Source organism: Piliocolobus tephrosceles, chromosome 14 (genome assembly GCF_002776525.5).
Source record: "Piliocolobus tephrosceles isolate RC106 chromosome 14, ASM277652v3, whole genome shotgun sequence".
Classification (NCBI taxonomy): Eukaryota; Metazoa; Chordata; class Mammalia; order Primates; family Cercopithecidae; genus Piliocolobus; species Piliocolobus tephrosceles.
In genome coordinates, this window is record NC_045447.1 from 103,696,100 (window position 1) to 103,719,588 (window position 23,489).

The 23,489-nt window shown below is 43.5% G+C and overlaps 1 long non-coding RNA gene across 1 annotated transcript; it reads left to right on the top strand.

Moving 5' to 3' along the window:
- The first annotated feature begins 1,250 nt into the window (after positions 1-1,250).
- LOC111528536 lies at positions 1,251-19,733 on the top strand. The gene is made up of 3 exons (XR_002727047.1): positions 1,251-1,317; positions 9,941-10,097; positions 19,426-19,733. It is a non-coding gene; the product is annotated as an uncharacterized LOC111528536 (long non-coding RNA).
- The last annotated feature ends 3,756 nt before the right edge of the window (positions 19,734-23,489 follow it).

Genomic DNA, 23,489 nt, shown 5'->3' on the forward strand with positions numbered 1-23,489 from the left:
ATTTAATGGCTTTTAATGTATTCATAGAGTTGTGTATCCATCATTACAGTTCACTTGAGAACATTTGCATTATGTTGAAACAAAGAACCCTCCCTGTTTCCCACCTCAGCCCTAGACAATCACTCTTCTGCCTTTGGATTCTAGGAATTTGCCTCTTCCGGAGATTTTCCTGAAATGGTTTCATATGACATGTGGTCTTTGATGACTGGTTTCTTTTACTTAGCAGAACGTTTTTAAGGATCATCCATGCTATAGCATCTTCACCCCTTTTTCGTGCCAAATAATATCCCATTGTGTGGATCTATCACCTTTTATTTATTCATTCATCAGTTGAGGAACATTGGGTGCTTTCTACTTGTTCACAATTATGAACAATACCACTTTGAACCTCCGTGCACACATTTTTGTGGGGATAAGCATTTTAACTTCTCCTGGGTATATACATAGGTGTAACATTGCATGGTCATGTGTTAACTCTATGTCTAACCATTTGAGGAGCTGCTAGGCTGTTTCCTAAAGCAGCTGTATTACTTCACATTCATACCAGCAGTGCACGAGGGGAGCAATCTCAAACAATCTTAAAATACAAAGCCAGTACATATACACCATGAAATACTATGCAGCCATAAAAAGAAACGAGATCATGTCCTTTGCAAAGACATGGATGGAGCTGGAAGCCATTATTCTCAGCAAACTAACACAGGAACAGAAAACCAAACACCATGTATTCTCATTTATAACTGAGAACTGAACAACGAGAACACACAGACACAGGGAGGAGAACAACACACATTGAGGTCTATGGTCAGGAGCAGGTGGAGGGAGAGCATCAGGATAAACAGCCAATGCATGCTGGGCTTAACACCTAGGTGATGGGTTGACAGGTGCAGCAAAGCACCATAGCACACGTTTACCTGTGTAACAAAGCTGCACGTCCTGCACATGTAGCCCAGAACTTAAAATAAAAGTAAAATAAAATTAATTTTTTTAAAAAGCCACTTTGTTTAGAAAAGAGTTGGTTAGATCCTCACAATGTTAAACACAGTAACCAGATAACTCAGCAATTCCACTGCTAAGTATACATGCAAGAGAAATGAAAACATACATCCATGCAAAAACCTGTAAATGGATATTAATAGAAACATTGTTTATCATAGCCAAAAAGCAAGAGAAGCTAGTCGCAAAAGCCACTTTTATGAGGTACGAGAGGAGTTAAATTCTCAGACAGTGGAGTAGGGGTTGCTGGGGCTGGAGGAGGCAAAGTGCAGGGGAAGGAGGGGCTGCTGCTAATGGGTAGAGGTTTTCTCCTGGTACAAGGTAATGAAGTTGTTCTAAAATTAGAGAGCAGTGATAATTGCATAGCTTTGTAAATATACTCAAAACTGGTGAACCATACACTTTACAAAGGTGAACTTTATGGTGTGTCAACTGCAAATCAATAAAGCTAATGAGAGAGAGGGGGAGCTCAGTTTCATTACTCTGTTCTTCCAACATTAGGCTTTTCCCTGGACACTTAGGATTTAGTCTCTCTCTCTCACACACACACACACATACGCACACATCCTCACTCACGTTTTATACTCTTCTCCTTTTCTCTTCGTGCTTCAACAATATCAATCAAATGGAAAGTGATGTTCCCAGTGTAGAGACATTGCCAGTCTTACTGAGATCTCAAATAGGTGGAGGCAGAGGAAGGTGGCTATTAGGGCTTCACTTTCCAGTAACCACAGGGCACTAGGAGCTCACATGAGCCCTCCTCCTGCTATGAGAAATTCATGAAGATGTGGATGAAATGTGATGCCCTCAAAAATACACCCAAGAGCCCAGCAGCAAAAGCAGAAAGAGCACTGAGCCCTGCAGTGGCGAACTCCAGCAGCTGCCCCCAATCTCTAGGCGCTGGTCAGGCGTGGAGTACAGTGGGGCGTGGAGTCCAGCCGGGCAGGCTTCAGAGAGGCACATGGCCGCCTTGTTCACTGTGAGACACAGTAGCAGAGGTAAAAAGCCACGTTTGCTCGTTTCTTCCGGCCAGCATAATTCCCCAAAGCCCCTGACACTGTGACAATGAGCGGCTCTCTGGTGGGATGCTTTGAAGACAAAACAGGAGAGAGTACAGAGCCCCTCCGTGTCTCTCACCCGAGTCCCTACATTCCTGTAGTCAAAACACACATGATCCTAGTCCTTGCCTTTTCCTACACATAAAATAATATCTAGTGGGGCATGGTGGCACATGCCTATAGTCCCAGCTACTCAGGAGGCTCAAGTGGGAGGATCACTTGAGACTAGGAGGTCGAGGCTGCAGTGAGTCATGATTCACCAGTGCATTCCAGCCTGGGTGACAGAGGGAGACTGCGTCTCAGGAAAGAAGATAATGTCTGCTGACCGGTTAGTGATTGCGCCTCTGCAGTGTATAATCTGAAAGTGTACTCTTACACGTAAGCCTTGATTTGGCTCTGCTTTAATGTAACTCCTGAGCCAGTTTGATGGGATTTTGCTTGTACTGAACCCTCACCACCTGTGTCTGAGCTATGGGCTGAAACCCTGGCCAGAGCCGTTGATAGCTCCCCTCTAAAGAGCTGTCCCCAACGCTATTGGCCTCTGTCTGTAGCCCTCAATGAGACTTCTGAATGAAACTCATTTTAATTCTCTAAAAGATTGATTATTTTACCTTTCGTTGGCACTAGGAAGGAACAGGACAGGTGGGAGCTTGTCCCATGAAGGCAGGGCTGTGGGCGCTGCCTCGTCGGTGATGGGACCGAGCACGCTGCCCAGTGGGCCAGCAACACCACCAGGACACATGGCTCCGTCCAGGCATCTGTGTGAAAAACAATACCAGGCCCAAAGAGAAGACCAGGGCTCGGCGAGGGTGAAGAGCTGAGTGAAGAGGAAACAGCCATACACGTGCCTGTCTCACAGACACGAAGCCCTCATGTCATAAAATCCTGGTTTGTTGCAACAAAATTGAAAACGTTACATGACAGTTGGAGTGGGGCAAAGTACTTAGCATCGAATGACACTGAAAATACCCCTGCATCAGGGCATGTGGGATGCAGGTAGGGTTGTGTGGAGAGGAACATGGATCCAGAAAAGAAATACGGACATTCACAGGCCAAGATCCAACACAGAAGATCAGAAAATGAAGAACCCAGCAAACTTAGGAGAAGGGGAAGGAAGGGAATTTGGAAGGTGATAGCTGGAAGCATCAGCAGACCAGTCCTACTAAAATGGAGTTTAAAAGGGGGTAAGTCACAAACAAACAACACTAGAAATGAAAGTCAAACATAACTACAGATAAAGATTTTTAAAATACAATCAATCTTGAAAATAGACAAAACGTTAAGTTTTGAGTAGTTGGGAAAATCTGGGAGTACAAAAGTTACCCCTGATAAATCCTAATTTTAGCCTAATCAGAGATTTAAAAACTGCTAACACAAAGTTTTAAGACTCCAAAGGTAGTTTTCTTCCTAAATTTTACAAATTCTTTTCTTTCTTTCTTTTTTTTTTTTTTGAGACGGAGTCTTGCTCTGTCGCCCAGGCTGGAGTGCGGTGGCGCGATCTCGGCTCACTGCAAGCTCCGCCTCCCGGGTTCACGCCATTCTCCTGCTTCAGCCTCCCAAGTAGCTGGGACTACAGGTGCCCGCCACCACGCCTGGCTAATTTTTTGTATTTTTAGTAGTGACGGGGTTTCACTGTGTTAGCCAGGATGGTCTCAATCTCCTGACCTTGTGATCCGCCCACCTCGGCCTCCCAAAGTGTAGGGATTACAGGCGTGAGCCACCACACCCGGCCACAAATTATTTTTTTAAAATTTTCAAAACAAGTGAAGCTTGCCCTGAATTTGTAGACGCCTGGATCTAGATGCCTCATTTAATTTTCTTCCCTTTCCTACACATCTTGTGCTAAGCAGCACTTATTTTATAAGATTTCTTAAAAAACCCTAATTATTATATGATTATCTCTCCAGAAGTACCCCCCTTTCCATCCTCTTTACCTCGTGCATGCTATTATTCCTTTCTCCCTCCCTCCCTTCTTTCCTAATCCAGGGGTTATCCCTGCTGCAAGACTCATTGCCATCTCTACACAGGAGTTCTGCACAGGCAGATGGCACATATATAAATCGTGTTAAGGGGCTGGGTGCGGTGGCTCATGCTTGTAATCCCAGCACTTTGGGAGGCCAAGGCAGGTGGATCGCCTGAGGACAGGAGTTCTAGACCAGACAGACCAACACGATGAAACCTTGTCTCTACTAAAAATACAAAATTGAATAGGTATGGTGCACATGTCTGTAATCCCAGCTACTCGGGAGGCTGAGACAGGAGAATTTCTTGAAGGAGGCAGAAGTTGCAGTGAGTCGAGATTGTGCCATTGCACTCCAGCCTGGGCAACTAGAGAGAAACCCTGTCTCAAAAAACAAAAACAAAAACAAATAAATCATGTTAAGCAGTTTGGCAGGAAAATCCACTCATCCTGAAACTGTCTTTGAAACAGTAGGGTGGAATAGAATTTTCCTACTCCTGAATTTAAAAAATAAACTTACAAACTCCCCTTGGCAGACTTCAAATACCTACTGCCCACTTGTTCTGGAGGCTCTGCATTGCAGGTAATATTCCTTTGGAGGAATGAGATTCATTCTTTCAGTGGGGTGGCGGGTTAGACCTCTATACATCTCACATGGGTGTTGGGCTTCAATCAGTACATGGGGCAAAAAATGACCTGCAGTTTCCTGAAGTTTCTCTTCAAGAATATTCTCCAACTTGGGGGTTGCCACTCAATGAGTCTAGTACACTTATTTGTCTCTATAGGGGTGAGAAGTCCCTTTCTTCACTGGAAGGCCCAAATAATATGTGACCAAAATAGGCATTTTTTTAGGTCAAGAGAACCTATCCAGTGTTGTGACATGGTCTGTTATGAAAAATTAGCTGTGAGTGTGTCTATTGGTAAGAGAGTAAAAGGAACACATTTACAACCTGATTTCACTTGTGCCTCTGTCACTTTTTCATGGGATCTGTGGCTTTATTGAAGACATTTTTATAAGAACATGAACAAATTGTAATCATCAAACAATATAGGCAGTATAAATAAAATGTTTACGATTCCTTTCATCCTTCTTCAGTCTTCCTTTTCCAGATCAGGAGACCTATATCTTTTTCTATATTCTTACAAACATGTAATATGTAGAATTTCTGTTTTTATGTCATTCATCACTTTTTTTACATTTTTATTTATAATCGTAAAATACACATGATGTAGAATTTTCCATCTTAACCATTTTTTAAATGTACAGTTGAGCAGTGTTAAGTATATACACACTGCTGTGTAACCAATCCCCAGAATGCTTTCACCTTGCAAGACTGAAATTCTATGTCTGCTAGATACTAACCACCTGCTTCCCCACTGCCCTCAGCCCCTGGAAACTACCCTCTACTTTCTGTCTCTATGAATTTGACTTTTCTCATATGAGTGGCATCATACAGTTGCCATTTGGTGACTGGCTTATTTCACTGAGCATAATGTCCTCAAGGTTTATCCATGTCACATAGCATATGTCAGAATTCCCATCTTTTTAGGGGCTGAATAATATTCCATTGTATGAACAGACTGCATTTTGCTTCTCCACCCATCAGTCGATGGACACTCGGGTGGCTTCCATCTTTTGGCTACTCATTCCAGAACCTTGAACAGTATTTCTGGAAGAACACTTTACCCAGTCCAATCAACTCTGGAAGTGAAGAACATATCCTACTATGTCTTCCTGCATGGATTGAACCATAAGCGCATTCGGTTAGAGAGTGCCTGGTGCACGCCAGGCGATAGGGGGCTTTCATCACAGGAGACGATAAAATGGACACGATCCTGACATCATGAAGCATGAATGGCGTAGACAGAATGTAAAGTTAAGGAATAGGAGTGTGGGACAGGCTCTGAAGAAAATGGGCCATGTCAATAACAGAGACAATGGGTGGGTCGAGGATGGTATACTGAGAAGCTGATAGTTAAGCTGAGACTGGTAGGGTATGGAGCCAGCCATGCACATGAGTGCTTTTGGAGTGGGTGCAGGGCTTCTCGTTAGAGAAAATATGCTGAAGTGGAAAACAGCATGTAGAAGGCACAGAACAGGCTGGCATGGCAGGTGCACAATGCAGGTGTTCCGCAGGGACAGTGGCATGAGATGGGAATAAATGGGAATGGGTGGACCAAGGTGTGAACTTACAGGATGTTCCATATGCAAAGTATATTCTGACGGATTTAAGCAAGGGTGTGGCAAGACTGTAGATATGTTGCAAAATAGTAATGTGGGAGAATAATTTGAAGGGGAACAGGAATGGAAGCAGGAAGGCCATTAGGTGGCTACTGCAACAGTTCAGGCATGAGATAAAGAAGGATGGATCTGGGGTTGCAGCAGTGGTACTGGGAAAAAGTGGGTGAACCTGAGGTATATTTTGCAATTAAAACCAATGAGACTTGGGGTTGAATTAGATGTAGGAAGTAAGGGAGTGAGGAGAAGAAGATGATGACTTTCTTTCCTGTTTCTTTTAGTCTAGTCTAGAACACTTTGTTGTATTCTCCAGCACAGGGGCTTAGGTAGGCCCAGTGCACACAACACATTTTTGTGGGCTTGGGCCCTCCGTTCTGCTTCCAAGTCCAAGAGCTGCAGAATGCTGGCTGCCTTTAGCACCTTTGATTTTCTCTAAACTTATGGGTTAGAAGATCTCTTGTGTAAACGAATAGCTGAGGTGGGGGTGCTCAGTGGCAACTCTGTTTGGCCATCCCAGGGATGTCTGGACAACAGCATGTGCAAAACAGCACAGAGGTACGGGGACATTCTATTTGGTATTTCACCCTCCATTTTGCTAAGTCACATGATGACTTCATTCATGACCCATATGAACTATTTTTTCAAATATTTGAAGTCATAAGACATGAAGAGACAGAAAAGAACTGGAAAGCTAGAGAAGCAGAAGAAACATTTGAGGCTTTATTCTGCTTCAGTTTTCTGTCTTTTAGGCCCATCAGTTCTTACCTTAAAAATGAGAACATTTTATTAAATTTCCCCAAGTTTCCTTCCAGCCCTACCAATTCGTGATTCCTTAGAGTAATTGTCTATTTTTAGGGACAGTAAGATCCTGTGAGTTTTTCAAAACAAGAACAATAACCTTGTATCAACAACAACAAAAAAATCAAACTGAAAATGAAATACATTAGCATTTGTGGAACCTAAAACATGTAGAAGTACTGTAGTAGGTAAGTCACTTCTTTTTTATTTTTGTTTTTCCAAATTGAAATATAGGAGTTGAACTGCTCCTGAATGCGATGAACTAGTTTGTAGCAGACCAAGTTCTTGCCTAGAGCCACTGAAAAAGCCAGATAAAATGTAAGAAGCTGTTGAAATGCCCTGAAGAGCCATAGAGGCAGCTCACAGGAGCCACTTCCTCAGAGCCCACATCAGAGAGGAGTGAGTGGCATGAAGGGGAGCTTTAATGGGCTGCTTGTTACTTTGGAACATCTGCCAATTTTGATGTGGGGCAAGAGGCCGAGAACATCACCATCTTGGACAGAAGCAGGTTGTGGAGAGACCCAGGATCCAGCAGAACTTTTAGAAATCTCACGGACCTAAAAACAGACTTTGGACCTAAGGACTAGGGGGATGGGGGCAGGATTTGCAGAGAGCAGGGTGGGAAGGAGGGAGGCAGTGAAGACTGACATTTGCTGAACTGTTCACCTGAATGGTAAGAAGATTAAAAGAATTAACAGGAAGCTGCAGGAGATGCAAAAACAATTGTAGTACATAACGGAGGGAAGCGTAAGTTAGGAGTTCATCTGGTACTCTCCAGAGGAGGGTCCTATGTGACCTCTGCCCAGGAGCCACGCTGAATGAACATAAATTGATTACACAAGCAGTTGTAAGCCATGTATAGCTTGCTTGATGTATTCCACAAATAGGTATTCTCCAAGCAAATATTATTGGTCTTTTCCCCCCAAAGCCCAGAATTATGCCTTAATTTATTTCCTCTAGGACCATCCCTTCACCCTCCCTTAATAGAAGGAAGAATGCAACACAGCCTAACTGCTTTAACTCCGTTCTCCATGGTGTTTTTGGTGGGGGGGAGCTCAAACCAGACCGCTTGGGTTCTGAACCTGGCACCCCATGTGAATTTAGGAATGTTACTTTCAGCTGTGCTACATCTGAAAAAAAAGCAATAATAGTACGTACATAGTAGAATTGTTACGAGCATTAAGTGAATTTTGCTAGCTTTGCATGCAGTAAGCACTCATTTAGTATTTATTACCACTATTATTGGCTTATCTGAATTAATACAAATATCAAGTAGAAGCAGCATGAGTGGGTTTAGCAAAAGCACAACCAGCTCTTGGGAAGCCTAAATTAAAGGCTTTCTGGGTATTGACGTGGAAATATACCCAGACTGTAAACGCCGTTAGCATAGTCCTTCAAGTCCTTCACCCATGTAAGCTGGATATGTTCAGATAAGTGTTTGCTATGCTCCAGCCAGATGTAGGAAGGCCAGCTGGCGAGTCTTGGGGAACATCAACCTGGCAGCATCAGGGCTTCAGATGTGGCATGGGCTTTCTTACCAACTCATCTGGTGTCCTCAGCTGGCAGGAGGCTCTGGCTGTCTGAAGGGCCCTTCTGCCCGCTGCACACCTCTGTGCTAATATCCTTCACACTAAGCACCATTCAGCTGCTGAAGTCCATGCTTGTGAGTCCAGTAAAGTAGATGCATGTCAGCATTCTGCAGCTCTACCAGGATAGGAAAACAGCACCCCTGCTGGTTGGAACACAGGTGTGCAAGCATCTCAGCTGGGTCGGCTGAGTGGAAGACAATCCAGAACGTGGCTACTGTAGCTGCTTTCTTTTTCTTTCTTTCCATTATAGAAGTAATAATACTTGCTGAAAAAGAAAATCGTATAATAATTAAAAGCATAAATAAGCAAATTAAAATTACCTTTAATTCTACCATCCAGTGGGTCTGTTTTCTGAAAACGTGATTCATTTTGGTTTCTAAACTGTTTTTTAGTACTAGAGTTTTTACTTTGTTTTTGTTTTTCAAAATCGTGGCAAATGAACGCACGAAAATTTATCCCTAGATTCCAACTTCCAGTAATTAAATGTATGTGTCTTGTCTGCAATACAATTCATCCAAGGTGAGTGAAAAATTGACAGTGATTTTGGTCACACATCAAACGGCAGGTCATTTGTAATACATTCAGTGGCACCCTCGCTCCTGTTCTCTCAAGGGAATTTCAGACTTGCCCCGGTCAGAATTAAAAGGTAGATAAGCTGTCAGCCTACAAGCTTCCTGGTCTAATTAATTTGGGGACAGCAGTGCTGTGAGACATTAATAAGCATCTGCTTTCCTTTTTCATTTTCTCATGAGGTTATCAATTCCTTTTTTCTGTACATGTCAACTGCAAACCTGAGAATAGATTTCAAGGGAAAATTTGGAACAATGCATGCTTTCTAAATAAAAAAAGAAATGGAATGAAAGATGAAGGAAGAAAGAAAGAAAGGAAGGAAGGAAGGTGAAAGAAAAAGAAGAAGGAAAGAAAGAAAAGAAAGAAAGAAAGAATAAGAAAAAAGAAAGAAAGAGAAAGAAAAAAGAAAGAAAGAAGGAAAGAAAAGGCGGGCAGATGCAATGCTGTTCATTTCTTCTTTTAATATTTCATATTTGAAGTGAAATCTGCTGCTTTTTACAGTGCATATTTGTTCTTTGACCACACTAGTGTTTTGCAAAACTTAAATTATTTGGATTTTAGAAACACCAATTAGGTCACCATGGATGCTACACTGTTTCTTTTCCCAAATAATCATTTCCTTTACAAAGTGGCAATTTGCATAAATTGTAATGTTGAAAGTACACAGACTTGAGATTGGAAGGGAGCGAAGTTGCTCAAGGTCGTTTAAGTTGTTGATTTTATCTCTTAGGACTTCTACCTTCTGCGCTTCTGCAGCCATCTAAAATCAGCCAGAAAGGTTTAGGATCCCATTTCTGGCTCTTGCATTCGCTATCTCAGCTGCTGTTCCTCTCTCTGCAGTAAAAGGGTGTTTCTCTCCCTATTCAAGAGGAGCGCCAACACTTGAGGTTTGGATTCCATCTCTTCCTGCCCCTTCTGCATCATTATCTTCTCTGCCCAGGAGTAACAGCAACTGCCATAGCTAAAGACAGACCAGAAGGAACTCTCCTGAGAACCCAGGTCCCTTCGTAGGCACCTCTCCTCCCCTCTCTTTCCCTTTAGGAACCTTCAAAAGCAGCTGTTTTGTTCTTCTCTTTCACTTTGATCCTTTATTTCTAGCTCTGTAATATATTGTTTTTGTCTCCACCATTCCACTACAAACTAGAAGTTTAGACTCCAGAAGTTCTTCAAGAGCTTTTTGTGTTGATTTTATGATTTTATGTATTTTTTATTAATAAATCTAGACACACACACACTCTTTTTAGCCATCTGCATTCTTGATGTCTTATGTTGATTGCCAATGCTGATGCCTCTCAAGTCGAAAACTCCAAACCATACTTTTGTTTCAAGCCCTAGGCCAGTATCCAATTTCTTAGTAGACCTGAACATCTGGATCTAGAGAAGTCTAAAACTAAACTCATGATTTCCTCTGTTTGAGCCCACTAGACTTGCTCCTAAAGCTGACCCTTTACACACATAACATATGTGGTGAGTAAAGTCACCATCCCACCTGCTGTTCAACAACACAGTTGGGGGTGATTCTAGGTGCTGCTCCCCAGCCTCTCGATTCCGTCAGTCACTCACCCAACCCTACAGATTCTCTTGCTAAAATATCTCACTTTATTACCTTATTGCACATTCCCACCCTTTCTTACCATTCACATTTAAAAAAACCATTTACAATAATCATGAAATAAAACACTCAAGAAAATAGCGCAAAATTCACATGTATATTAGGTTGGTACAAATGTAATCATGTTTTTTTGTTGTTGTTGTTTTGTTTTGTTTTTTCACCAACCTCATAGTATATCAGAAACAGCCAAGTAACCAGTCCTCAGGTCAAGCAAAAGAACATTCCTCGAATTCTGGAAGGTTCTGAGTTTTCTCTTCTGGGTAACATCCTCTTCCTCCTTCTGAAGATAATCCCTAGCCCAGTTTAAGAGTGATCACTTCCTTACTTTTCTCCTAGTGTCTTCTCTGAGACATGTGCCCTGAAGTTCCCTCTCTGTGAGCAGTATGTATTCTCTTCCTTGATTTTCATTTCATTTTTTCATTCACAGTTACGAGTTTGAGATTCATCTATGCAGCGAAGCACAGTTGTTGTTGTATAGGGTTCCACGGCATTAATACAGAGCATGCTTTTTCCCCATTTGTCACTTGGGGGACACTAGGTGGTTCCTAGCTTGGAGTGGATCATAGTAACACCACTGCCTTCAGGACCCACTGCAGTTCCACTCCCTGGTATGTGTCTGAGAAACCCAGGGTGCATTCCTTGGAGTGGGATCCCAATCCCAATTGGGGCTGGTCCCAATTACCTACCCCACCACTATCTGCAGTGGAAGTACAGAGTACAGCATGAATTCTTAAGTGATTTCTGCAATAGCAAATGAATCGTTCTCTTTTTCCTTTCGCCTTCGATGTCAAGGATCTTCCCAATGTGCAGATCTGGTGATGCCACCCTTCTGCATGGCATCTTTTCAGTGACTGCCCTCCACCCTTGGACAATACTTATATTTTCTAGCAATGGCATTTAGGGCTGATTGTGATCAGAGCTCTGTCCTCCAATCCAGACTCCCACCTTGCCATTTGCTTACCTTGATCGTATACATCACCCATACAGAAGTGCTCCCAGCTACTGCAACATGAAAGCATATCTTCAAGAGTTGACTCTTTCCACACAATTATTCATTTATATCAAATCCTTAGGGAAGACATTCCCTTATCTCCAGCCTGAGTCCAGTGCAAGTCCCCAGGATTCTGAAATCTCTCCAGGCATTCATTTATTATAGCAGCTATCAAGTTGTATTGCAAGTATCTGTTTACATTGAATTCATTCATATCCTGCCTTCTTATACAAAAGGGTTAGATAGATGAAATATAATAGAGATGGAACCATATAAGCAGATAAGTGTGTAGCTAGACTACAGTTTAAAAAGGGGGACACTGGAAATTAGATAGACAAGCTATGGAATTCCATGTGGGCATTAAAATTGGGTCTCAGAAAGACACTAATGACAGGGACCACAAAGCAGGTGTGTGCCTTCACCGGAGGGTGGGAATGGGGGCTGCGTATTCCATCTCTGAATTCCCAATGCCTGACACCTCCTCAGAGCAATAGGATCACATGGGTGTTGAAGTGGATACCCAGGTAACAGGCAGTTTTAGAACTGCCATGACCTCATTCATGCGCTGCAGAATGATGTTGGTGTATATGGCTAGACAACTGAAGTATCTGGAAGGACGAATGCCATCTACAATCTGCAGTTGCTAACTAAACTGTCTGTAGGGACAATCCATCAGCAGCTGTCACAAAGACTGAGCAGGCTCAGGAGGTGGGAGCAACTAACAGGGAAATGATGGAGGGCTTTTTGAAACATCACACACCGGGGCCGGTCGTGGGATTGGGGGAGCCGGGGGATAGCATTAAGAGAAATACCTAATGTAGATGACGAGTTGATGGGTGCAGCACGCCAACGTGCCACATGTATACACATGTAACAAACCTCCACAACTTAAAGTATAATAAAACAATTAAATAAACACGAAGAAAAATTTTAAAAGTCAGCTAAAATAACTCTTGTTGTTCTTAAACAGCTTCCAGTTTTATAGAACTCTTTCTTCACAAGGTTAGAAGAAGAACACTCAGGATTTAGGAACCTGTCTAACAATGACTGTCTTGAATGACTTAGGGAGGACAGACAGGTAGAAAGTGATGTGTTTTGAGACCAGCATCCTAAACCAGATTTGTTCACAACCATTGTCTGAGAGGCTGCCATTCACACAGGCCAGATGCCAGGGGGAGCACCTCCTGGAGACTGCATCCCCTTCCTTCCGTCTGCTCACCAAGTCCTGACCACGTTATGGGACCAACAGAATTTACCCTGCCTTGTCCCCTTCAAATGTGATTTGGGAAATCAGGAAATTTTTATCTGGAGCCAGTAAGAGACAGTTTTCTTTATTCTGATTTCCTTTTGGGAGATGCACTAGATAGAAGACATCAGTATTACTTTATTTCGTGCAGCCTGACATGCTAAAGTCTTGTTTTTCTTTTTTTGTTTTTTGTTTTTGTTTTTGTTTTTGTTTTTGAGGAGTCTCGCTCTGTCCCCAGGCTGGAGTGCAGTGGCGCGATCTCGGCTCACTGCAGGCTCCGCCTCCCGGGTTTACGCCATTCTCTTGCCTCAGCCTCCCGTGTAGCTGGGACTACAGGTGCCCGCCACCTCACCCGGCTAATTTTTTGTATTTTTAGTAGACACGGGGTTTCACCGTGTTAGCCAGGATGGTCTTGATCTCCTGACCTCGTGATCCCCCGGCCTCGGCCTCCCAAAGTGCTGGGATTACAGGCGTGAGCCACCGCGCCCGGCCGCTACAGTCTTGTTAATGAGCACTTTCCCATCTTGCAGTTTCTCCGTAGCAGTTCCATGCCTGGTGGTGATGGAAAGGTTTCTCAGAACACTTAGGTTTATTCAGACTGCCAGACAAATGGCATCCTGTAGGCTTACTTAAAGTGTGTTTTTTGGTTATATTGCTGTAACAGGTGAGTCTTCAATCCCCAAAATCTAAGAAAATAAAGCCTGAGGGCAAGGAGGACATGTTTGATACCACAGCTCACTTAAAGGGAAACCAAAATATGCCTAGAGAACAAAACAGAAACTGGGCATTACTTTAGAATAATAATAATTATTATTATTGAGGCAAAGTTTTGCCGTGTTGCCCAGGCTGGAGTACACTGGCGCTATCACTGCTCACGGCAGCCTCAACCTCCTGGACACAAGTGTTCCTACCTCCTCAGACCCTCAAGTAGCTTCCCATTAGAATTTAAAGAAAAATGCTGAGTTAAGAGATGGCATGAAGAAGGCCAGGATTACTCTGGAACTCATCACCCTGAGCCTTCACAACAGCATGGGCTTTCCTGGTAGACACCACCTCGCTCCTCCTCAGTGTGATAGGAGCCACATGACTGAGCTCAGCATTAAGACTGATCAATCCCGTCTGTTGCCCACATGCCTCCTCCGCATCTACATCCATCCCCAATAGACGTCCGAGGGTGCTCCTCCAAATGTCATGCCCCTAAGTCTTGTGCAAGTTCTCATCGGACCCTATGGCGCATCCCTCCCCTCCACCCCCGTCTTCTGGCCAGCCTGAGTATAGTGCATGTCCCCAGGATTCTGCCCTGTGCCCTGTCAAGTTCTCCTCTGATCTTTGCTCTCACCTTTTGACACCTGGCTGTTCTCTGGGACCACCCTGTCACTGCAGACACAAGATATTTTTCTCATACACTGCCTACATCAGGATCAGGAAGTGGAGTTGGTTTTTCCTCTTTCTTATTGTTCCTTCCTAACCTCTCCTCTCCCTCTCTCCTAACCAGAAGTCCCTGATGCTCAAGGATGTGTCTCACTGGCCTCTGCCATCCCCTGCCCTGGTCATTGCCACTGTCTCCTTACCTGGTCCTTCTCAGTCATTTCAGACACTAGATCCAGCCACAGCTTTGTGCACACTCCATCCTGATCCTGATCTGTGTTCTGTTCATCATCTACTGGTGTTTTCAACCTCATAGATGCCTAGCGTGGCCATATGTCATCGTTTCTCTTGGAGTGTCCCAGCTTAGGCCTATTGTCCTGGAGTAATTATCGTCGGCACCACTTTCATTCTCATGCCTCCCCATTTGGAAGATAAATTATATTGGTGGTCTTGTGGTTGGCCTGATATCTACTCCTCTGTCACTCATTCCTCTTCATCTATGTTCTCCTCCTTCCCACTTCCACCAGTCACTCCTCCATCATATCTGGGATCTTAGGCTCACCAATATATAAGATCTCAACTCTGAGCATTCAAAACACGAGTGTTGCCTCTTATTCTTTCAATTCCAAAGCAATGTAAACTTCACTGAGATCTTGCATTTGACGATCCCTTCACTCCCTCTGTGGACTGTCATTACAATCAACTTCCTGATGCCCTCTACCCTCTACTCCACTAGAATTCCCTGCCAAACCCTCACCTGTTTTAGTGTAAGTACCTTTCTTCCTTCTGTCTGTGTCCAAGCAGAATTTGATTTTAAAACTATCAGTCACTCAACCGGACTGACTGGTTTCATCTTAAATCACGACTATAAACCTCAAATGAGCAATGATTCTACAGACCAATCCTATTCAGGTTCCCCCAACTGCAGTCTGCCAGTGTGTCAGGCAGTGGCCTTGAAGACAGAGCAATAGGATTTACTTCATCTGAATGACAGAAAGAAAATAGATTAGAAGAAAGAAAATGGAGAGAGCCTCAGGAACCTGTGGGACTCTGACAGAAGATCTAACATTCATATTTTGGGAGTCTCAGGAGAGGAGACCGTGAGGCTGAAAGAGTGTTCAGAGACATAAGTTTTATATATTTTGTTTATATTAACAAAGGTTTATATAAACAAAGTTTTATATATTTTGCCAAATTTGGGGAATTTTCTGCTGTTACGTCTTTGAATACTCTTTCTTTGTTTACATATTTCGGGATTTGTTCAAAAAGCTGAACAAATCCCAAATAGAATATATCCAAAGAAATCCATGCCAAGACATGTCATAATTACACTTCTGAAGTCCAAAGACACAGAAGAAACTCTTAAAAGCAAAGAGAGAGAGAAATGACACATCACTTTTAGGAAAACACCCACTCAAATGACAGCAGATTTCTCATCAGAAACCACAGAGGTCAGAAGAAAGTGGTACAGCATTTTTCAAGGACCGAAAGAAAAGAATTGTCAACAATGAAGCCTAAACCTGCTGAAATTATCCTTCAGGAAAATAAAGACCTTTTCCTATAAAGGACAAGGAAAAAAATCGTCTCTAAAAGACCTACCCCGAATGATTGCTAAAGACAGCTCTTCAAGCAGAAAGGAAAAGTTGAAAGGAAGAATCTTGGAGTTACCAGAAAGGAGGAAGGAACCATAGAAAAGGCAGGTAGACAGAGACACAAATGAGACTAGGCTTTTGTCTGTGAGTTTTAGAAACCATATTAGATGAGTGAAACCAACATAACACTATCTGATACTCAAGATGACATTTAAAAATGGGACCATAAAGAGGCCTAAATGGAAATTAGGTTTCCACATGCACTTGAAGTCATAAAATACAAGGTCTAATATTACTCATCAGAAAGAAAAAAAAACTCCTTTCTCAACCCCGCCTTCTCCTTCACTACTTTTTCATCTCTCTGACGTTTTACAGCAAAGCTTCTTAGAAGAGCTTCACTCACCATCCCACCGTGATTTTGTTTCCCTTCATACCACTCCACCCAAAAGGATCTTTTCAAAGTCCTTTGCAATTCTGGCAACAATAGACAGCTGATATTTTCCCAAATTGTCTTCGAGTAATCAAAGGCATTTTCCTGTCAGCTCTCTCTGATGTCAGGATTATTCAGAATATGTATTTTCTGAGTCATCCTCCCTCACTGCCTTTTGTTCCTTGACACTGGAGCTATATATGTTAAAGCACAAATACTCCTAATATTTCATACGCTGGCTTCGATTTCATCATTCCTAGCAATTTGCTACCTTGAAATTAAAACCTGCTTACATCTACTAAAGCCTCAGCTTTAAAACGGCACTTGAACCAGACAGTTAGTCCTGTGGGGAATGACATAATTGCCCAAAGAACCAAGCCACAAGCTTTTTACTGTACAAAGAGTGAATATTTGCAAGAGTTAAGCCTTGTTCTATTTTCACTCTTAATTTTTTTGATGCTATGCAAAATTATGGCACTCCTAGATATGGGGCAAAATTAGAGTCTTCTTATTTTTTCTAATGTTGACAGATCTTTGAACTGAACTATTTTGAGTTCAGTATTTTGAGTATTTCAAGATCAGTTTCAATTTGTAAAGATGCACATCTCAGTACAGAGCAACCTCCAGAGGAATGAGACCCGTTTAAAGCTTAGGAATACTGTTTTGCTCAAACACAATGAAAAGGAAAGGAAATGAGAATATATGGGTATACATAAGAAGAGTGTGTGTGTGTGTGTGTGTGTGTGTGTGTGTGTGTGTGTGAGACAGAGACACAGAGAGAGGGAGAGAGAAGCAAATTAGAATGAAAAGATACACTTTAAAAAATCCATTGGCCTGAGTTTACATGTTCACTCAAGCAAGTCACATAGCTCCTCTGAGCCTCATGTGTGAAATAAAAGGATAATGCCAATCTTGCAGGATGATGGGGATGTTGTCCATGTTGATCACCAAACCTTGCTGACCTCTGTTCTTCATGAGGAAGACTCAAAGACCGGCTATTTCTGGCTTTGTTGGGGTGTTGGGGTGCCACATGACTCATTGTGGCCGTGAGTTAGAAGCAGAGAGCACCTCAAGGATGTGTATTTGATTTTCAATGTGAGGTCACACAGAGCTCTTTGGCCTGCCACATGGCCAGCATTCAAACTGGTGCCTTTTGGCCTGGCCTCTGAGCAGCAGGGATGAGCAGGGAGCCTTGCCGATGTGCATCGTCATGTTCCATGGGCTGGAATTAAATTTTGGTTGTTCCAAACCCTGAGATGTTCAGTCCTGTGTTCCCAAGGCATCTTCACATTTCTGCCATATCAGGTGCCTGTTACAGTGATGGAGGTCAGAGATGCTCATTACGTGGGGACGTTACAAATGCTGCTGTTGCTTTTGCTGTGAAATCCATTCTGACTGATTCTTCTCTGGCTTTAGGAGAGTATTGTAAACTCTTTCCTCATACCACCCATCCTCACATAATCCCTTCCTCTTAAAGTCTTTGATGGACCCGCATTCATGTGAAGACAGAGAACCAAGCTGATTTCCCAACAGGCACTGGGAGTCAACCCAAGTTATTTGCTCATTGGGTGGAGGCAAGTAGCCTGAATCCTCATGGTAAGCCTGTGACAGTGCAAGTTTAGGTAAGATAAAATTGTGGTGTCTCCTTTCTCTGCCAGACTCCGTTCTCGTTGCACTGACCTTGCAATAAGACAGCCCTGAATCCTGTGCTATTGAAGAGGTGAGGCCCTCCTAAATGGCCTGCTTTATGGAAGGATTTTTGGTATTCCCATCACCACATCCACAGAGAAGGCGATTGTAGGCTAAAGGATCAGGGACTGTGATGCTGCTGGTGCAGTGAGCCGCTCTGCATTGCCAAGGCCTTATGCTGACTATAAACACCATCATTGCCAGCTCTGCTCTTTGCCAGGGTGCTCACGGTCATGGTGGAGGGCAATGAGCAGACAGGAACCACCCTGGTCATGGCTGGCGTTCACATCCTTCCACCTGCAGGAAGCCACGGACCCTTCTACCGCTGACGCTGGGAGACCAGCCAGACACCATTGCTGACTCCACCCATGCTCCCTCCACTCATTCACACCCGCCACACTAATCATCCCAGAAAATGACTTCCACATGTCACCTCTGTGTTCCTCTCATAGTTCTCCATGCTTTGAGAACACAGGCAAACTCCCTGTGTCAGTCAGCTAGGGCTGCTGTGACAGAGCGCCACAGCCTGGTGGTTTAAACCACAGAGATTCGTCATCTCACAGCTCTGGAGGCTGCAAGGCTAAGATCAAGGTGTGGGCAGGGTCGGTTCCCTCTGAGGCTGTGAGAGAGAACCTGCGCAGGTCTCTCCTCTGGGGGTTTGCTGGCAGCCTGTGGGTTCCTTGGCGTGTGAACGCATCACTCTGACCTCTGTCTCTATCTTTGAATGGTGTTCTCCATGTTTGTGTCTGTTCTTGTGTCTGAATTTCCCTTTTTTTACAAAGACACTAGTAATATTTGATTAACCACCCACCCCCCGACCCTCGCCCCCCACCAACCCACTTGTCAAGGACCTCATTCTAAATTGACTGCATTGGCAAAACCCTATTTCCAATGAAGGTTACATTCTGAGGCCCTGGGGGTTAGGACTTTAACATATGTATCTTAGGAGGGGGCACAGTTCAGCTCAAAACACTCCCACAGTTGAGCAATTCAGGCTCTCCACCACATTTTCCAACCTTCCTTTTCCATCTTATATTCTGAATTCCATTACACTTTCCCCCCATGCCTGTGGTAGCCAGACTGCTAGAGCACTTCCCTGCCTGGGGGTCTAAGCCTTCCTTCTCAGGTCTATCCATCCTTTAACAACTAGCCAAATCACTCTTGTGCAGGGTTTGGGGATTCCTCCAACCTTGGTGATATGTGTGAATGCACTGAATTCAATTTTTTGCATAAACCATAGATTGGGCAGCTACTCACAGGCTTTCTTGCAATTATCCTATCTTCCAGGACAGTATCACCCCTAGATCTGGGCAAGAGAGACCACTGGGTGAGGCATCCATGGAACCCAAGGAAGAGGCGCCTATGAAGAGTCTGCAGTCACCTTCTAGACCATTCTCCCCCAGTAAACTGTGTCCCCTCCAGGGCTGAAGACTGGATCTTCCCAAGCTGACACCTCCAGTGGAAAAGAAAATTCTAGATTCAGCTCTGGGTGTCCAAGTCATCATGGAGGTATATTTGTCAAGGTGGAAGAAAAGGACATGCTGTATTTTGCAGTTTGTAAGTTTGATCGATAACTTTAAAATATTTGGACCTATGTGTGGGTGCCATTTGCCTCTTAATCAGGGTTGGGTAGGAGTAGAACTTGCTACAGGCAATCTCTTTCCCTATTTGCTGTACTCCTGTATTACAACATGAGCTTTTTAAACGTATCTGAAAGGAAGTTGGTCCTTCCTGACCCTTCAGCATAGCTTTAGCTGCTCCTGTTTAGTTCTGATATCATTATTCTTCCACTCTCCTATTTTGTGCTGAAGTAATAAGATGTTTCCATGGGAGTATGCATTTGTCCCAATAAAGGGACTTTTAGTGAACCAATAGAAGAAGTCCCCAGAACCCACCTCCAAGTCACAATGACAGTCTCACGATGCAAGGAGAAAGGTGGTTTTAGGTGCAGCAGCTAATGGGGTGAGACATGGGAATGAGGCTTCTGTGTCTCACATGGTACTTACTCATGTCTGCTGTGCAAGTCAGTTTCTATGTCTGGCCCCAGGCAATGTCCAACCACCTACTGATCTTATGTGATAGGGGGTGGGAAGGAGATACTTTGCATGGTCCCCGGTGACAAAGAAGAGGACCTCAGCTATAGCTACTCTTGTGTGAGCACAGGGGAGGATTTCTCAAGGAGCAGAAATAGCTTCTCCTTGAAAGTATTTGAGAATATTCAAAGGTATATCAGATGCATATCAGATGCCAGAAAATTAATGCAAAGAGTTTATGCTGGCACAAAGGCATTTGGTTGAATACAAACTCACCTGAATTTTTCCTTTCTGTAAATGGGAAGACATTGTGGCTTTCTTTTCTAGGAGCACCAGGAAGGGTTTCCCAGGTGACAGGGTGGCAGTCAAGCCTTCCCAGTGGCTCATACCACCTCCTGCTCCCTCCCACCACCAACCCTCTGCGGAGCACTCTGCCTGGGGGCTTCCCCCAAACTCCCTGCTCCCTTCCCCCTCAAGGACATAATGACTGAGCGCCTGTTACTCTGTCATAGTTAAACTAACTTCACTTCTAAATACTCACTTGGACAAAAACATTCTCTTTAATATTTTTCTTCTCATTTTTTTCTGTTTGAAATCTTATCTAGCTACTTGAGTAAAACCTCTCTTCCTTTTCTCACTCAATTCTATTTTTGAATCAGAATATTACTCCTATCGTGGTTTAAGTATAGGAGTGACACACCACTTCAAATCATGTCAGGGATAGAAAGCATCTTCTTTTCTATATTTGATACAAAATGCATTCTGATCTTGCTGTCTGCTGCTGGCCCCATGCTAGTTTAGAGGACAACTTCTCTTCACTGAGGAGAACATAGAATCCTGGAGATATTTTTGATGAGTAGTGTAAGTCATTTCCACTATCAATAGCTAAGTAAATGTTTTGAATCTTTTCTATAATATCACCATAAATCAAGTAGTTCTGAAACAAAAATAAAGTAAGATAAGGAAGAAATATCCATCACTAAGTCAGGAGGTTTTCGTCTGAGGCAAATTGACTTGTACATACACATATGAAGCATTAATTTTACTTTTTGTGGGCAGAGTGTCGTTTGTCCATCTAGTACCTATCTCTTTTTTCTTCCTTAGTCACAGAACCCTTGTTTTATCGAAATAACAATGAGTCCAGCTATAAAATTCCAATTTCTCAGCCCCCATTGCAGACACTTGTGGCTGTGCTAAATTCTGGCCACTGAGATTTAAGCAGCAGATGTTGGCTGAGGCTTCCAGGAAAATACCTTAAAAGAGGGAAGGGCAACTGGTACATTCCCCTTAGTCCTCTTGCCTTTATCTTTCTTCCTGCCTGGAATGCAGACATGATGGCTTAGGCTTCAGCAGTCCATGAGGTAGCCTTGTGGTTGGAAGCAACTCACTGAGGATGGTGAAACAGAACTTCAGAAGGAACCTGGGACTTCCTTCTTTAGACTTCTTTCTTTCTTTCTTTTCTTTTTTTGGAGATGGAGTTTTGCTCTTGTTGCCCAGGCGGGAATGCAACGGCGCAATCTCGTTTCATTGCAACCTCTGCCTCCCAGATTCAAGCAATCCTCCTGCCTCAGCCTCCTGAGTAGCTGGTATTACAGGCACGCACCACCACACCTGGTTAATTTTTTTGTATTGTTAGTAGAGACAGGGTTTCACCATGTTGGCCAGGCTGTCTTGAACTACTGACCTCATGTGATCCACCTGCCTCAGCCTCCCAAAGTGCTGGGATTACAGGCATGAGCCACTGTGCCAGGCCTGGACTTATTTATATGAGACAAAAATAATCTCTCTCTTCTTTAAGCTGCTATCAGATCACTCTAGTTCTATGCAGTTGAATTTGATCCTAGTTAATATATTCCACTGTATTCAAATGCTAGAAATGTGATATTATTTTTCTAAATCACAAAAAAAAAACAAATTTCTAAGTCCCAGGAAGCTGGCTGGCAAGAAATTCAACCTCAATATGTGCAGCTGGTTCCCATGTGTATGCCTGACACAGTGCCCAGAAAACACGGTAAGGGCCTATGGTATTTGGCCCATCAGGATGGCTGCTGAGATGCCCATGCAGAGGGAGACAGAGCTCCCAGGTTTGATGTGGGCATGGAAGTCTTTGGCTGGGTCTGCAGCCTGGGCAGCCCAACCCAGCCCTCTGGGTATACAAGGCAGCCATGTCTCTCCCCTTGGGGTCCTATGAGTTCCAGCACTGACCTCGACCTCCCCAAGAGGCCTCCCACCCAGACTCATACCAGAATCAGATCAGGGATATCCCCGGCCTCCAAGCCAACCCCTCTGCCTCCATGTTTTCAAATTCTCCTTGTTCCCTGCCCTCCTTACTGTCACTCTTGGGGAAAGGGGCTCTTGAACCACAAAGGGCCTCTCCTGAAGGCAGGTGGGCATGAAAAAAGGGGATGCCCACCCTCAGAGGGGGGCCTCTCCTTATCTTCCTGTTTACTTGTGTGTAAGCGTTTTCCTGTGGGAGACGAGGACCACTTTCCAGACTCACAAAGGTTTCTGTGAACCAAGAAGATAGAGTGTGGAAGAGGCTCAAAAGTCTCTTTCGAAATTTCCACATCAGCATCTCCTGCTTAGACCTGCTCCTGTTTCCATGAAATATAGAACGGTTATAAGGGATACAAGCTTAGAAAGTCAAAAGACAAAACAAAGACAGAATGAAAGGCAAAGTAGAAAATGGGAAGATTTGGATCTGAATGTGGGAGAAGAAAGGAAGTGAGTACTGAGTGAAGAAGCACATAGCCAATGCTGGGGTATATTTGGCAACAACAGCATGACCGGTAAGAGTCACGGTCAGAATGAAATCACTAGTGATTATTTGCCCTTTATATCAATAAGTTAAAATTACTATAGATTTTGCCATATCACAATGCTATAGAAAAGTAGATGTATCACTTAAACAGATATATCTCTTACAGTCTGAAATGAGGAATCAAGTGGAGTTAGATGGTGAGTAACACATGCATATAAGTCCTCATAGAGTTCTAGCAGTGGCCTGTAACTTGAGATTAAGATGTTTAACTCTTCAAATATTCAAATCACTGCAAAGTCTACTCATGAGGTGGATCAGCCTCAATTTCTAATCATTGTAATGCAATCAACAATTTGCTCTTCAGAAAATGCCTCCTCTCTGTTTTCTCATCTGCAACATGGGAGGCCTCGTTAGCATTAATAATTTAATATGTGTCTGAGTTTGGTGGAGGAAGAGAGCCTATAGAGGCAGGCTTTGTTGCTGCTGCTGCTGTTATAATAATGACGATTGTGTCTGAGGCGCCTGGGTGTGTGTGGACTCAGGGAGGTCACGTTCTG